A 16,107-nucleotide genomic window follows, 5' to 3' on the forward strand; every position below is an offset into this window, starting at 1 on the left:
TGGCTGCCGGCTGCCATCTTGGCTGACAGTTAATTTGCATAAGGATACGCTGATTAGCCAATGGGAAGGGTAGCGGTCGTACGCTAATTACCATGTTTCTCTTTTATTAGTGTAGATGGTGTTTTTAGCTTTATAAAAAATGTTATCATCTACTATATAATTTTCTGAGACTTGCTCCCCCCGCCCCAACATGTTTCTAAAATTTATCCAAAGAGTTGCACCTTCAACAATAATGACAATGTTCTGATTCTCGGGCTGGGTGGTGTGTTCACAAGATATGCTTCAAAAATTAAACATCAGTATATGTTCTTTTATATGTATTAAGAATTACATTCTGAAAACATTTTTAACTAAATATTTTGTACCTCTGTTCTTAAAGTTTCTACAGCCAGTAACACTTCCAACAACATCTTACTTCTTACCACTCCCTCCAGGGAGCCCAGTCAAAGACCATGTTACTTGGCTCCAATCTCCCTCCCCATCTCTCCTCTCATTTGCTTTCCTCTAATTGCAACTCTTAAGCTTTCAGTCCCCATTGCTTATTTTTCAACATGTGTTATTCAAGATTAACTTGTGATAGACAACCCCAATGTCTCAGGAGCTTTAAACAATATTCTTGCTCATATAAAATGCAGAGCTAAAGTTCTTGGCCAAGAAATCTCCTGGGAAGTTCCTCTTTGTGGTCACCTCAGGATTCAGGATGTTTCCTTGTGTGTTCCACCATCTCAGAGCCTTCCTCTCCTAAGATGTGGTTGGGGGAAGAACGAGGAAGATTGCACAGGGACTCTCCATGGGCAGGCCTGTAAGTAGCAATATACATCACCTCCCCCACCTTCCCTTGGAGGAGCTCAGTGACACAGACCACTGAGATGCAAAAGGATACTGAGAAATATATGTCTTCCTCTGTTCCCAAGAGAAAAGTAAAATAGTTTTGTGTACTAAAAAAAAAAGAAGAAGGAGAAGGAGAAGGAGAAGGGGAAGGAGAAGGAGAAGGAGAAGGGGAAGGAGAAGGAGAAGGAGAAGGGGAAGGAGAAGGAGAAGGAGAAGGGGAAGGAGAAGGAGAAGGAGAAGGGGAAGGAGAAGGAGAAGGAGAAGAAGAAGAAGAAGAAGAACTTTCTCACTTTCCTGGCCACCATGCATAGCTGTACCTTAAAAACTAAATTTGCACCCAGCCAGTGTTGCCCAGTGGTTGGGCATTGACCTATGAACGAGGAGGTCCTGGTTCAATTCCTAGTCAGGACACATGCCCGGATTGTGGGCTCGATCCCCAGTGCAGGAGGCAGCCGACCAATTATTCTTTCTCATTTCTATGTCCCTCTCTCCTTCTCCCTTCCTCTCTGAAATCAATAAAAAATATTTTTAAACTAAATTCACAATAATGTTTATGAAATAATTTGCATGGATAGTCACCCATGAAGAGGAAAGTAATCTACTTCCATATACCTGGCTCCTGAGTAACTGCTAAATGTTTTAAAACTCCATTCTCTTTTGTTGGTTAAAAATGTTGCCTATATAATAGAAAGTAAATAAAATATTCATTGAGAACTACATTAGGACATTTGGGTAATACAAAAAGGAAATCATATTTCCTATTCTTTAAAGGCATATATAATCCAGTTAGGAAGAAAAGATACTAGCTATGCAATAATACAGAATCTAAATATCAATTTTAGAATAACACATTAGAAGGCCAATTGCCAAATGATTGTTACAGATGTTATAGAATATACATTTTGAAAAGTAAGTGGTAAATTATGGCTGGGGAAATATGGAATAGTTTGAAAAGATGAGAAAGAAAGAGAGAGAGAAAAAAGAGAGAGAGAGAGAGAGAGAGAGAGAGAGAGAGAGAGAACCTATTCTCCAAAAGATGAAAGACACTCTTATGATACACAGAAATGTACAAATAGATCAAACTTAATGTATTTTTATTTTATTAGCTTGACCTATGCTGCAATAGGCCCATTTATCCTATAGCTCAGCTCCTACTGTACTTTGTGCCCCAGTAAAAATAAGATATTATATTCTACTCTAGCTGTCATACTTCCATTTTATATTAAAAATCCCTCAGGTAATAAGAAAACAGGCAGTTTCATTTATCCTGCAGGACCTCTAAATTCAGTGGCCAATATCCTGTATTGCCTTAAAATTAATCACTTCCCAGAGTGCCTCAAAATGAACTTTAGCAAATACTGCAACTGTGATAAAATTTGCATATCAGATTCACAGTGTATCCAAGGCTTCTATTTTCCCTCATCTCAGCACTTCTCTCCTAAACGAGACTGTACATGTCTGGTAAGAGCAAAGATGCAGTGCACGGAGAACAATGTCAACCTTACTAAAGAAACAGGTATGTAACTTCCATCCTCTGAGGCCATGGTAACAATGTTTAAGCAGATGGTGAAGCTACAGTTAAATTTGCAGTTGTGGTTTGGGGCAAGACACAGGTTATTTAGCAAAATCAGATTTTCTCTTACTGGCAATTTTATGACATTTAGAATTATTGAAGGGAAAGGTATGGCTCATATTAATAAAAGTCAATACCATCCAAAATTATAAGATATGAGGACAAGCCAAAGGTATTCCCACCCTAATATTTCTGTGACCTCTCCCACCCCCATAACCAACTATTCTCTCATGCTTCCAATCCAAGCACCCAGCAGCCTCCAGCTCTCTTCTTCTATCAGCATGTTCCCTTAGAAAGAGACCTGGTAGCATCAAGTGAGCTCTGTCCCCCACTGCTGTACTTTCCAAGGAAGAAACGTGAGAATGGAAAGCAGCTGCTGGGAAGTAGAGTGCCCATGGATACACAAAGTTTCCAAGTAAAACTCACATCCTGCATTGAGAAAGTCAACTTGGCCCTAGCTTGTTTGGCTCAATGGATAGAGCGTTGGCCTACGGACCAAAGGGTCCCAGGTTTGATTCCAGTCAAGGGCACATGCCCAGGGTTGCGGGCTCAATCCCCAGTAGGGGGCGTGCAGGAGGCAGCCAATCAATGATTCTCTCTCATCATTGATGTTTCTATCTCTCCCTCTCTCTTCCGCTCTGAAATCAGTTATATAAGAGAGAGAGGAGAGAGAGAGAGAGAAAGTCAACTTGGGTCAAAGTAGAAGACCTTCCTATTAAGACAAATTATTATTTTAAAAAAATAATAAATTAAATAAATAAAACAAATGCATGACCTTGGCCGGCATGGCTCAGTGGTTAAGTGTCAATCTATGAACCAGGAGATCACGGTTCAATTCCTGGTCAGGGCACATGCCCAGGTTGCCAGCTCGATCCCCAGTGTGGGGTGTGCAGAAGGCAGCTTATCAATGATTCTCTCTCATCATTGATGTTTCTATCTCTCTCTCCCTCTACCTTCCTCTCTGTAATCAATAAAAATATATTTTTTAAAAAACCACACAAACAAACGCAGAAGCAGAGTACAATTTACATTTAAATTAACTCTAAAGATAAACTCTCAATTTATGGCAGATTGCTTCCTGGTCCATACCACTGTTTCCTCCAGCTCAGGTACAGATGCATTGTATATATTTACCTTCCTCTGCCCTGATGGAGACTAGGAGGAACTGTGTGACAAGCACTATCTCTCCACTTATACTATTTGGGGATGTACTTTAATTTTCAGCCCAGTCCTGTTACTTTCCAAGGAGTCAAGAAGCAGATCTGTATAGGAAGCTCTGTTCTCCAGAGAGCAAAGCTTCTCACCTCTTTTCTGCATGTATACACACCTGGGGATAAGACACTTCCATGAGTAACACTTACAGAGAGTGATTCTCAGCAGGTTATCAGGATCTTGGCAAAAAGTTGATTCTCATCATTCCCTCAGGAGGCGGGTCTCTATTACCTCACCTCATACCTCTACCTATTCATTTAGCCAATAAACATTAAAAGTCTGTTCTCTGTAATTCAAGTACTGTGCAATCATTAAGAAACATATGTTTGCCCTGACCAGTTTGGCTCAGTCGCCCTGCAGACTGAAGGGTCCCGGGTTCGATTCCAGTCAAGGGCATGTACCTTGGTTGCGGGCACATCCCCAGTAGGGAGTGTGCAGGAGGCAGCTGGTCGATGTTTCTCTCTCATCGCTGTTTCTAACTCTCTATCCCTCTCCCTTCCTCTCTGTAAAGAATCAATAAAATATATTTTTTTAAAAAGAAAGAAACATATGTTTGAGGTTGGGGATAGGAGAAGACAGTGAATCATCCATTGTAACATAGAGCAACAATCAAAATTTATGAACCTTTGAAAAAAACAGTAAAATGCATCTAAATATCAAAAGAATAAAGAAAACAATCAAAGAAGACCCAGGGATGATTAAGATCTTGGAGTTAGCAGAAAGGTTCCCTGGTCTGAACACAGCATTGAGCATCATGTAGGGAACCAGGAAACACAGCCCACAGGGCTCAGACCCCAGCATATAAACAGAGCACAGTATACCGTGAGGAGGAATCTGAGGACAGATAGTCCCTGGACCAACACAAAAATAATCTATACTAATAAAAGCCTAGGTGGTCCTCACACACAACGTCATCACAAGATGGCTGCCATAAAATGGCCACCACAAGATGGCCACATGCACAGCAGAGGCGGGGCCCAGTGGCTGCTTCGCACAGTGAGGCCTGGGGGTCCCGCAGCTCTGCACCGTGTGGAGGAGGCCAGTCCCGGAGTCTCCGCCACCTCGTGCAGAGAAGGCAGGTCCCGGGGGAGGCGGTGGGTCGCAGCAGGGGAGGGCAGTTGTGGGTGATTGGGCCTGCAGGGGGAGCAATTAGGGGCAACCAGGCTGGCAGAGGGGGGCATTTGGGGGTGACCAGGCCAGTAGGGAGGTGGAGTTGGGGGTGACCAGGCCGGCAGAGGGGACAGTTGGGGGCGACCGGGCCGGCAGAGAGGCAGTAAGGGGCAATCAGGCAGGCAGTCAGTGAGCGATTAGGAGCCAGCAGTCCAGCATTGTGAGAGGAATGTCAGACTTCCCCCAAGGAATCCCAGATTGGAGAGGGTGCAGGCTGGGCTAAGGGGACCCCCCCCTCCCCCCTGTGCATGAATTTTGTGCACCAGGCCTCTAGTAAAAATATAAACTATGAATTTATATATAAACTTTAGGTGAAATGCTGTGTCAATGTAGGTTCATCACTTGTAATATATGTGCTGCTCTGGTGGAGGATGTTGGTAATGGGGAAGGCTATGTGTTGGGACAGGGAGTATATGGGAATTCTCTGTATTTCTGCTCCACTTGCTGTGAACCTAAAACTGCTCTAAAAATAAAGTTTGTGTTTTTAAAAATTTAAGTAGTGTATGATTCCATTTATATAACATTATTGAAATGGCAAAATATAGAAATGAGGAACAGATTAGTGATTGTTTAAGGATGATATGGGGGCAGGAGGGAGGTAGGTGTGGCTATAAAGTGGCAACATAACGGATCCTTGTGTTGAAACTGTTCAGTACCTTAACTGTGGTGGTGGGCACATAAACCTACAAGATGATAAAACTATAGGACTTAATATATCCACAACCACATGTGCATACACTACACACACGTGCAAGTAAAACTAGGGAATCTGAGTAAGATTGTTGAATTGTATCCATGTCAATCAATATCCTGGTTGTCCACTATAGCTGTTACCATTGGGCAAGGGATACAAGAGATAACTCTCTACTATTTATTAAAACTGCTTATGAATTCTCTCAATTTAAAAATTGAACTACCTTAAATTATCCAGCAGGTTGTAATGAGGCCACAGAAACTTGCCATAGCCTTCTTAATTTTGCTGCTTGCAGTCAATGTTGACTCTGCAGCTAAGGTCATCAGCAAATGAACATGACATGCTTCTACTGTTTGAGAAGAGAAAGCTATCCTAGCCTTAGAAATGGCCTGGTATCCCAGCCTCGGGGGCTTGTCTCACCTTGCCTGTGAGCTTGTGTAGCTCTACCTTCCAAAGGAACCAAAGTGAGTCCCTGCCAGCTTTGGGTGACTCACAAGCTTTGTTGATGTCACTGAAATATCTGTGAAAAAGATATTCTAAACTGAGCTGACACAGCAATTTTTGTTCCATTTTATCTGGCTCCTTTTCTTTCTGTGACAAATACCACGGAAAAGATCATTAAGTGGCTTGGTGTAAAAGATTTTCTGCCATGGAAAACTATATTATAAAGATGCAGCCAGCCACCAACAAAAATAGTATAGCATAAGGCAGGAGTTAATGAGAATCAGAAAGAGATATAAAGAGAACGTCTTTCTCTTTAGCAACTGAAGGGGTGCACTTCCAGCATTCTCTCAGAAATAACTAGAGAATCAAGCTGAACGCCTGTAAGGCAGTCACTGCTTAAGTTGAATTTCCAAGTATGGAGCAAGGGGGGAAATAGGATGGGAGACTGATCTACTGTTTGCTTTTACTATTTTTTGCCTATTTCTCCTCTTCTACTTTTCTTCCCCTCCCTTTATTGATTTTGTTTCTGTTTTTGCTTTGTTCTAAGAGTCCTCATTCAATCTGATCTCCCAGCTTTTACCTGAGTGGCTCATTCCTGGCAGACATGGAGAAACGGGTGGAGGAGAGAAACAAAGAAATCCATTTGCACTCAGGACTGAGAAGCAAGCCCTTTGGGAATGAATATGCCCAAAGAATATAAATGACTTGGCTCAATAACAAAACCTTAGTCACCAACAAAGAAAAAACAAAGTATTTATAATAAGCCATCTGCCCTGACCCATTGACTCAATCCTAGTTAGGTTAGAATTTATATATAAACTAGGGGCCTGGTGCATGAAATTCGTGCATGGGGGAGGAGGGGTTTGTCAGCCTGGCCTGCACCCTCTCCAATCTGGGATCCCTCTTGCAATCCAGAACCACTGGCTCCTAAGCGCTCACCGCCTGCCTGCCTGCCTGATGCCCCTAACTGCTCCCCTGCCAGCCTGATAGCCCTAAATGCTCTCCCCTCCTTATCTGATTCCCCTAACTGCCTATCTGCTCTCCCTCCTTATCTGATCCCCCTAACTGCCTATCTGCTCTCCCCTCCTGGCCTGATCCCCCTAACTGCCCATCTGCTCTCCCTTCCTCTCTGCACCTTCAGACCCTGGCGCAGGAGTGCTGACAGCCCTCCGCCAAGGCCCCGCCCCCATCCTGATGCCCCCCTCCGGGCCGGGCAGCTCTGCAGACCTGCATGTGCCTCTGCGGGGGGCGGGGGTGGGCTGCCCCTGATGCCCCACCTCCACCAGGGGGCTGCTGTGGCCCGTCTTGATGCCCCTCTCCAGGCCAGGTGGCACGGTGGGCCTGTACACACCTCTGCTAGGGAGGCCACCCCCAGCGGCGGGCCTCATGTCCTGGTGGCACAAGTCCCCGCCCCCGTCCCTGCCCACCAGCTCCTGTGCACGCACAGCCTGTTGAATGGTCGTGACTGGGACACCGTTAGGACCAATTAGCATATTACCTCTTTATATATATAGATGAGAGAGAGAGAGATTCTTTTCACTAAAACTTCTAAGGCACCTAGACAAAGCAGCACAGGTTTGATATCCACATGACAAAAAAAAAAAAACTAACATGAGAAAGAGATACCTGCCTGCCTCTGCAGGGGAAAGTTGAGTGCGACTGAGGGCCCTACATTTCACTGAAGGTCTCACAGAGCACAGAACAGCCAAGGGCAGCACTGGCATTTGGGATGGTGGTGCTCAGTGGCTGTGCCTAGTAGGAAGCTATGGACACCAGAAGCATCCAGCAGAATGCTTTTACATGGCTAGCAATAGTTAATTTCACACCTATGTGTGAAGTCACAGGAGACACCCCTGAAGATGCTTAGAAATTGTATAGAAGAGATATGAAGAATAATGAAAATAATGAAATAATAGGTAGTATAAAATCCAGAAAAAAACAAACAACTAACTTACTGTAATTAATATAAACACATTTTTACCCTTAGCTCAGGAAAATACAAGTTTCATGTGCATGCAGTTTACTTTCATTTAACAAAGAAAGTACTGAGTTGGACTGAATTGACCTCTCCTCTCCTCCCAAATCTGCCTGAGTAGCCCCGATGAATGTCTTTGTATTCATTATGTAGTTAGTAAACATAGCTTTCTCCACTGACAGGTTTTAATGTCAACATATAAATGTGCTTGTAAATAAAAACTTCAAAATATAATTTCATATGTACAAAAATTGGTTGACTGGCAGCAGCAAAGTAAATGCAGCATATCACATACTATCAACTGTCCAAAAGACATGATATTTGACCTCTGAGCAAACTACCTATAAGATATAATCCAAGATAGAAAAGAACAGTTCTCCCAAAGAAAACACCCAGGTCATACTTTAACACTCACTGTTTTGTTCTATAATTTTACCCAAGTATTAACAAATTCCTTCTTCCTAAATGAAAAGTTCCAGGGCCACCTATGGCCAGTGTTTGCCAATCTGAACTGCACTCTTTAATAGCAATCTTTAAACGTCAGTCCCTTCTTTGTTCTATTTCATGCCCTCTTGTATTTGAACTGTTACATCCTTGAAGAGTTTCCTATACTCCAAACTTTATCTGCATTAGTCATGTTCACCTTTCATTTCCTTCTCAAGAATGAGCACCAACACCATTTTTTTAGTCTCCGCAAGGAGCTATGACCTAAAGGTCTTTTATCCTCCTGGCTGTCTTTATTGATGCTTCGTTACCATTCCTGTCATATGAGGTGAAGGATAATGGATAAAGCTCCGAGTGGGATGGCTTCCCAGACCTTCGAAATGCTTTGATATGCTGTGTGCCTGACTTCCATTTGCTTTCCTCATTGTTAAGATGCCACTGCTTTCTATTTGTTTCATCTAGCCTACAACTCTTGTTACTAATATCCCCTTAAGAATTATTTCAATACGTATTTCTTTGCAAGCTTTGGCCTAATTCTTTTCTCCATTTTTCTAAAATTGTTTTTCAGTGTGGTCTCTAATGTCGTATGACAAATGCAATGACAAACACATTTTCTTAGTATGAAAATCAATAAAGTAATTAGGTTATTCTGATTCAATCAATTTACATGAATGTTTTATCTTTCCAGAATGCCACTTAATGGTCTCTTACATGGTATTTGTCACAGAAAGAGAAGGAGCCAGATACAATGGAAAGAGTGGTATGGAGCTATCCCTGCTACTGGAAGAGGAACCCAAGAAACTGTATTACTGATTGTGGACTAGTAGAGTCAGCGCTATATGAAGAGCATATTGTGCAGATTTTTCTGAAAGTATTTACATGACTTGAAAGTGTTCACAAAAATACAAAACTTGCAAGCGAACCATAAAAACTCAGAGTACCTATAGTTTATTATCAGCCTTGATTTTTGATACTTTGGTTCTGCTTTTATTTTCCAATTTGGAGCATTCGATAGTGAAAAAAATGCCCAAGCACAAATTGTTCAAAGTCCTATACAGTTTGATTATACAACTGGAATGAAAAGTCATGGTGGTCGCGTTCACCCTGCAGATAAGCTTTTGCCTTTTTACTTTACAACACTGCAATTTTGCTTTCCCTGTTTCACGCTCCAAGAAAAAAGACAATTAGTGAACTCTAAGACGTGTCATCTTCTTTTTCCTTCTTCACTAGTTTCCCGAAAACAAGCATGCTTAAAACTACACATCACATCAACATCTTATTTGCAGTGTCCAAAGCAGAGAATAAAGAAATCCTTGGGTACTTGTCCCAGAAACACAGAAAGAGGCCACTAGCATAGGTACAATAGGAACGAGTCAGCAAACGGTCAAAACAATTCATCTTCCAGCATGCTTGTTTTTATATATATTTACCTTTTTCTCTTACACTTCCCACCCCCAACTGTACAACAGAGAAATACTTCTGTTCAACAAAACCACTTCTGCCATTCTGGTGAACTTTCTGCTAGACTCTATAAGTGAGAATTAGAGGAGGGCATGTCTTATTTATATTTTTAACCTCAACGTGAAGCAAAATACTTGCCACATAACTGACACTCAAAAGTGTTGAATGAATAAAATATAATGAGAGCATGCTATAGTCCACTTCTAAATCATGCTTACATTTGACATTTCACTGCCAAGTTATTGTGAATTATGCCAAATATAGGTAGTGAGATAACTTTATATAATTTCTTATTTCCCTCCTCCAAGTTTATGACCGTGTTCTATCACTAAGACTTTACCACCTACCATAGACAATAAACTCCCAAGAAACATGAGCTAAATTATGCATAGCATTGTGGTTAAAAGTACTGACTCTGGAGACAGGCTGTCTGGATTCAAATCCCTCCTCCACCACTTACCAGCTGTTGACATTAGGCAACCTAATTAATTATTCCAAGTTTGGTTAATCCATCTGTTATAACACTACCTACTTCATCAAGTTGTATGAGTATTACATGAGCTAATACTTATAAACTGTCTAAAATGGTATCTGGCACATGGTCAGGATGATATAAATGTTTGTTTTTGAAAAGTTGTCTTTTGACATACTATCATCAATCAACCAAGATAAATTTATTGAGTATTTGTTATAGAAAGGAAAGTCATGGTAGGCTGCTAACCATCTCTATGAAAATATTTCATTCCAGATGCAGTATTTTAATTGGCAGAACCTATCAAGATCTGAGAATAATTGACTGTCTGATGATGGGGATAACTCATAAACTAAACTCCTCTTTCCCATTCTCCTCCCTATGTTCATACTCTCAAAAATTTTAGAGTAATATTTTCCCTTAAAGTCTAGACATTTTCTTGAAAGCAGATAGTTTCTCTGTGCCAAATGGAGTAGCTTTTGTCCCCTGGCAATATGGAGAATAGAATATTCTAAAAAACATTCAGAAAAAAACACCAATGGGTAACGATTTCTAATAAAGATTCTTTTTAATGCATACCTAAGAATCAAAGAAATAAAGGAATCCTCAAATGCCACAAAATGAAGCATTAGGAATACAGTGTGATAAATTGGTACTCAAATGACTCCCACCTTGAGAGCATGTGCTGACCCCTGGAACCTAGGATGTTACATTTTAAGGCTACATTGGATGGATTAGAAAGAAATCTGCCACAAAATAGTACCAATTATTACAAACTAGAATAAACATGATTGTTTAGTAATGCTGAGGAGATAGACAAATAGACCAAGAGAACAGAAAAGTGTCCAGAAATTAACACACACACATATAAATGTGTGATACATGACAGCGATGGGAGAGATTATCACAAATTGAGGGAAATGTGATATATGACAGAAGTGTTATTACAAACTGGGGTGGAGGGGGAGAGGTATTATTACAAATCCTATATAATAAAAGTCTAATATGCTAAGTGTCCGGTCGTCAGGTCAGCCATTCAACCAATCAAAGCGTAATATGCTAATGATATGCTAAGGTGGCTCAACTGCTTGCTATGACATGCACTGACCACCTGGGGGCAGATATTCCAACTGGTAGGTTAGCTTGCTGCTGGGGTCTGGCCAATCAGGACTGAGACAGCCAGGCTGGACATGCCCTGGAGCCCTCCAGCGGTCCCTCCCCATCCCCCATCGTGCACCCCTAGGGTCCCTCAGCCTGGCCTGTGCCCTCTCACAATCCGGGACCCTCAGGAGATGTCGGAGAGCCAGTTATGGCCAGATTCCGTAGGCCAGGCCAAGGGACCCCACTGGTGCACGAATTTGTGCACCAGGCCTCTAGTTATAAATAAATGATCTAGGGCAGTAGTTTTCAACCTGTGTGCTGCTTTGCCACAAGCATTGTTTTTTGATATTTTTTTTTTTTAGTTATTGATTTGTTGGCATTCATCAGCTGATTTTTGTATGTGCCCTGACTGGGGATCAAACCTGCAACCCTGGCATATTGACCTGGCCCAGAATCCAACCCAGGACCCTTTTGTCCGCAGGCCCAGGCTCTATCCATTGAGACAAACCCAGTAGGGCTAAGAAACAGGGCCACCACCTAGCACTGAGCTGAAGTTGGAACCCGAGGCTGCGGCCCAGAGTGCGCGAGAACCCGAGGCCTGTGCAGCCTCGCCCACCCGAGCCCTCTGCCACCACCTCTTCACACCTGTCCCCCCATTACCCCCTGCCCCACCCAGCTCCCCGGGGGGTCACCTCGGGCCATGAACGGAGGCTAAATGGTGCCCAAGGCAGACAGCCTGCCTTCCTGCTCGTGCTCACTGCCCCGAGCCGCTGCCACCCAAAGGGACTGGCATTCGCGACCTTACCGTGGGGAGGAAGCTGTGGGTCCCAGGCCGGCGGCCCGCGGTGGCGACCCCACGCATTTCCACGCAGTGAATGCGGCGCAGCCTGTTCGCTTCGGCCTCCATCATGTTCCTGGGGAAGTGTCCGGCCGGCGGCACCACTGTGAAGGCTGCTGCAGGGTCTCCCTGAGAGGGGAGAGCTCCTGGGCCGCTGCACCGACCTGCCAGCGCGTCCGCCGCCCCCTCACCACCCTCCCCGCCGACCAGGAGCTGCGCTGCGTCCTGGCCAAGAGTGCGACCAGCCACAGCAAGTTGTGGGTTCGCTCCTGGTCTATGGTCACCGGCCGGAATGGCTGCTTAGAAGGCCACTGGGAGGCAGCATTCACAGGTTCCCACCGGTGCCTCTGCCTCCGCCAGGTCTGAAAGTAACGAGGAGCTCTGCGCCCAGCTCCGGTGCCTCCACTTCCCCGCCCTCCGCAACCGAGGCCTGCAAGGCTGCATGCGGGGAACGGCTACGAGAAGTCTTCGTTTCTGTGTAAAAGAAGTCCAACGTGTGCTGACATCAAGGACAATGTGGTGGATGGAGGGTTTCACTTCACCAAGAAGGAGGCGACCCGGCCTGAGCTGCACCTGCCGTGAGGGGAGCGGAGATGTGCGTGGCCGCCCTCTGCGAACCGCCCCAGGGCTGCCGGCAGAACCGCAAGGACCCCCAGGAGTGCTGCAAGTTCTTGTGTCTGGACCCAGATGGGAAGAGCCTGTTCGACTCCATGGCCAGCGGGATGCGTCTCATTGTTGGCTGCTTCTCCTCCTTTCTCATCCTGTCCCTGCTGCTTTCCAGGGTCCACCGGGAGCACATTGAGTCCCTGATTGGAGCAAACCTGCACCACTTTAACCTTGACCACAGGATCCTCGGCTTTGATTATGGCCCAGACGCAGCCGCTACCCCTTTCTGATGATGGAGAAGGCAGGGCTTTCCACTCCCATAACCCTCCGCCTCCATACACTGCGTACAAGTACCCAGATATTGACCAGCCTGATGACCCACCGCCACCCTATGAGGCCTCCATCAACCCTGACAGCATGTTCTATGACTGATTTCAAGGGAGGGAAAGATATCTTAAAATACAAAAATTACTACCCAGAAAGAAAGAAATGATAAATAAAATTACAAAAATTCTTCAGCCAAAGGCATCTTAGAAAGAGAAGGAAATGAGCAACAAAGTGGAAAAAGACATTTGCAACAAATATAATTGGCAAAGGACTAGCATAGAGAAGATTTTTAAAAAATGATGACTAATTTATGTGAAAGAAATGAACCATCTAATAGAAAAAAGGTCTAAATATTTTAAAAAATCTTTAGAAAAGAAGGATCTTAGTAGCCACTAAATATATAAAAAGATGATCAACCTCGCTAGTAATCAGCTAAATACAAATTAAAACAGATTGAAATACCATTGCATACCTCCCAGATTGCCAAACATAACAGAAGCCAAATATCAAGTGTAGGTGAGAATGCAAAGGAAAGAAAATTCGCATACACCTACTAATGGGAATATAAGTTGGTAAAGCTATTTTACAAAAACAGTTTAGCATTAGCTAGAAAGTTATGATGCACATACTCTGGTTAAAGAAGAAGTTGAATTTTTAAAATTCCTGATATATTTAAAGGATGGTAGTGAAATAGAAAAGGACCATATAAAAAAGCAAATAAAAAACTATAAAATAAGATGGAGGAGTTAAATCCAAATATATAATAAATTAGATTAAGTATAAAAATCAAATTTAAATGTTTAAATTTATCGATAAAGATTGTCATGTTGTATTTACAAGAAGTTTTCAGCTATATGCTCTTTATAAGAAACAACTAAATGATTAATATAAATATATAGAATTTTTAATAACAATAAACATGTTCCATATAAAAATCTCTCTAAGAAAATCTGGTGTGGCTATATTAATATCAGAAAAAAATAGATGTTAAGGCAAAAAGAATGATCAGATTCACTACATGATGCAATTTTTATTTAAAAGAAGGATTTAACATTTCCAACGATGTTTCCTCCTGATAACACAGTTCCTATGGCAGAGAAGCCAGCTCTTCACCAGTCATGCAACTGCAGTTGGACTATATTTCCAAGCCTCCCATATTAGGTGAGACCATTAGACTATATCTCACCAACGGCACCTAAATATTTCATTTCCATGCCAAGGGGACAGTCCTACACACATGTAATCATTTATTTAGTAATCCACATTTATTCGATGCTGATTATGATTATTAGAGATACTTAGATATTAAGACAAAGTCCCAACTATCAACGAGCTTCAGGATTCTGGGGAGACATATATAGAAATAAGCAAGTCCACGATAGTAATTGCTCTGAAGAATTGAACATATGTGCAGAGGACTATAGGAACCAAGAGGAAGAAGTGCTAAGTTTACCTGGAGAAGTCAGGCATGGCTTCACATCATAGAGCAGCAGTTCTCAATCTGTGGGTCGCGACCCCTTTGGCGGTCGAACAACCCTTTCACAGGGGTCGCCTAAGACCATCCTGCATATCAGATATTTACATTACGATTCATAACAGTAGCAGCATTACAGTTATGAAGTAGCAACGAAAATAATTTTATGGTTGGGTCACAACATGAGGAACTGTATTTAAAGGGCCAGAAGGTTGAGAACCACTGTCATAGAGGAACTGACACTTAAGCTAATTAATGAAAGCAGACACAATGAAGAGACGCAGAAGCCAACAGAAAGGCATGATGGTCTATGGCTAGCTAGTTTGGAGAAGTACATGTAAATCTGTATGCCCAGAGCACCTGACCCATGCAGAGAAATGATTTCTGACCCAGCACAGTGGCAAAGAGTAAGCAGAGGAGAGACTGTGTCCCAGCAGAATTAAAGAAGTAAATGGAAATGAATGACTTACTGAGAAGTAAGGAAGAAGGCCGCATGCAGGGTTACTGACAGGAGAATGGAGTGGCATTATCTGAAAAGGAGATTAGAAAAGTACATTATGAAGTAATTGTGTCTGAATTTAAGGAGCATGGTTTTTAACTGAGGGTGATTTGTGTACATTTGGTAGCTGAGGCAGTGGGCTTTCATAAATTTGCCTGGAGAATGTTTAAAATAAAAAATAAAATGCCAACAGTAGGCTAGTTTACCCAAATGTTTAGCAATCCGGTGCTAAGTACCAGGAGAATCTGAGGGTCTAAATCAGAGAGTGACCAATATTCTAATTATTTATAAAATTCTCCTCAGTAAAATGATAAGCTGACTGGGGAAGTGAAGCTTTTCTAGACCTTTGCTACCAGATTCTTTGGGGGCATGTAAACCTTTTCTTACAGAATAACAATCTGGGCCAAGGAAAAAGAAACAAGAAAAGCCACTTGGTGTGGCAATCAGCTGCTAAAATATTCGTTGCTAATATTAGTGGAGAGAAATGGTGCGCCTACATATAAGGCGCATAAGGGAAATGAATGCAGCACAATTATAGTAATCAGTCATTAGAGAACATTGTAGTTCATCATTAATAATTATGTATAACAGGATATTGTAAAAATTAAGTTACGAAATTTTTATTAAAATGTTTCTTACATACTGTTATATTGGCTGGGCCGCAAAAACATTTGTTGTGGGTCACATACGGCCCGCAGGGCATGAGCTTGACGTGCTTGATCTAGATATTCAATGAATATCCATCATTTTACATATCTAGGTATAAGTTAAGGTTTCAAGTTACCAAAACGATTTTGGAAACTATTTTTTAGTCACATGCCATAAATCACAATTATTGTTGAAAAGTCCATAGATAAACTTTTATCTTACATCTATTTAATTCACTTACTATGAAGAATATACTTTTAGAAATTATTAAATGTATTTATAAATTTGCCAATCCACAGAATGCTAGTTTAACAGTCCACAATTACTTACTTCTTAGT

At 42.3% G+C, this 16,107-nt stretch overlaps 1 pseudogene; it reads left to right on the forward strand.

Moving 5' to 3' along the window:
- The window catches only part of LOC102242278, a 23,338-nt pseudogene extending 10,085 nt beyond the window's left edge, over nucleotides 1-13,253 (forward strand).
- The last annotated feature ends 2,854 nt before the right edge of the window (nucleotides 13,254-16,107 follow it).

This window comes from Myotis brandtii, unplaced genomic scaffold (assembly GCF_000412655.1).
Source record: "Myotis brandtii unplaced genomic scaffold, ASM41265v1 scaffold424, whole genome shotgun sequence".
In the NCBI taxonomy this organism is placed as follows: domain Eukaryota; kingdom Metazoa; phylum Chordata; class Mammalia; order Chiroptera; family Vespertilionidae; genus Myotis; species Myotis brandtii.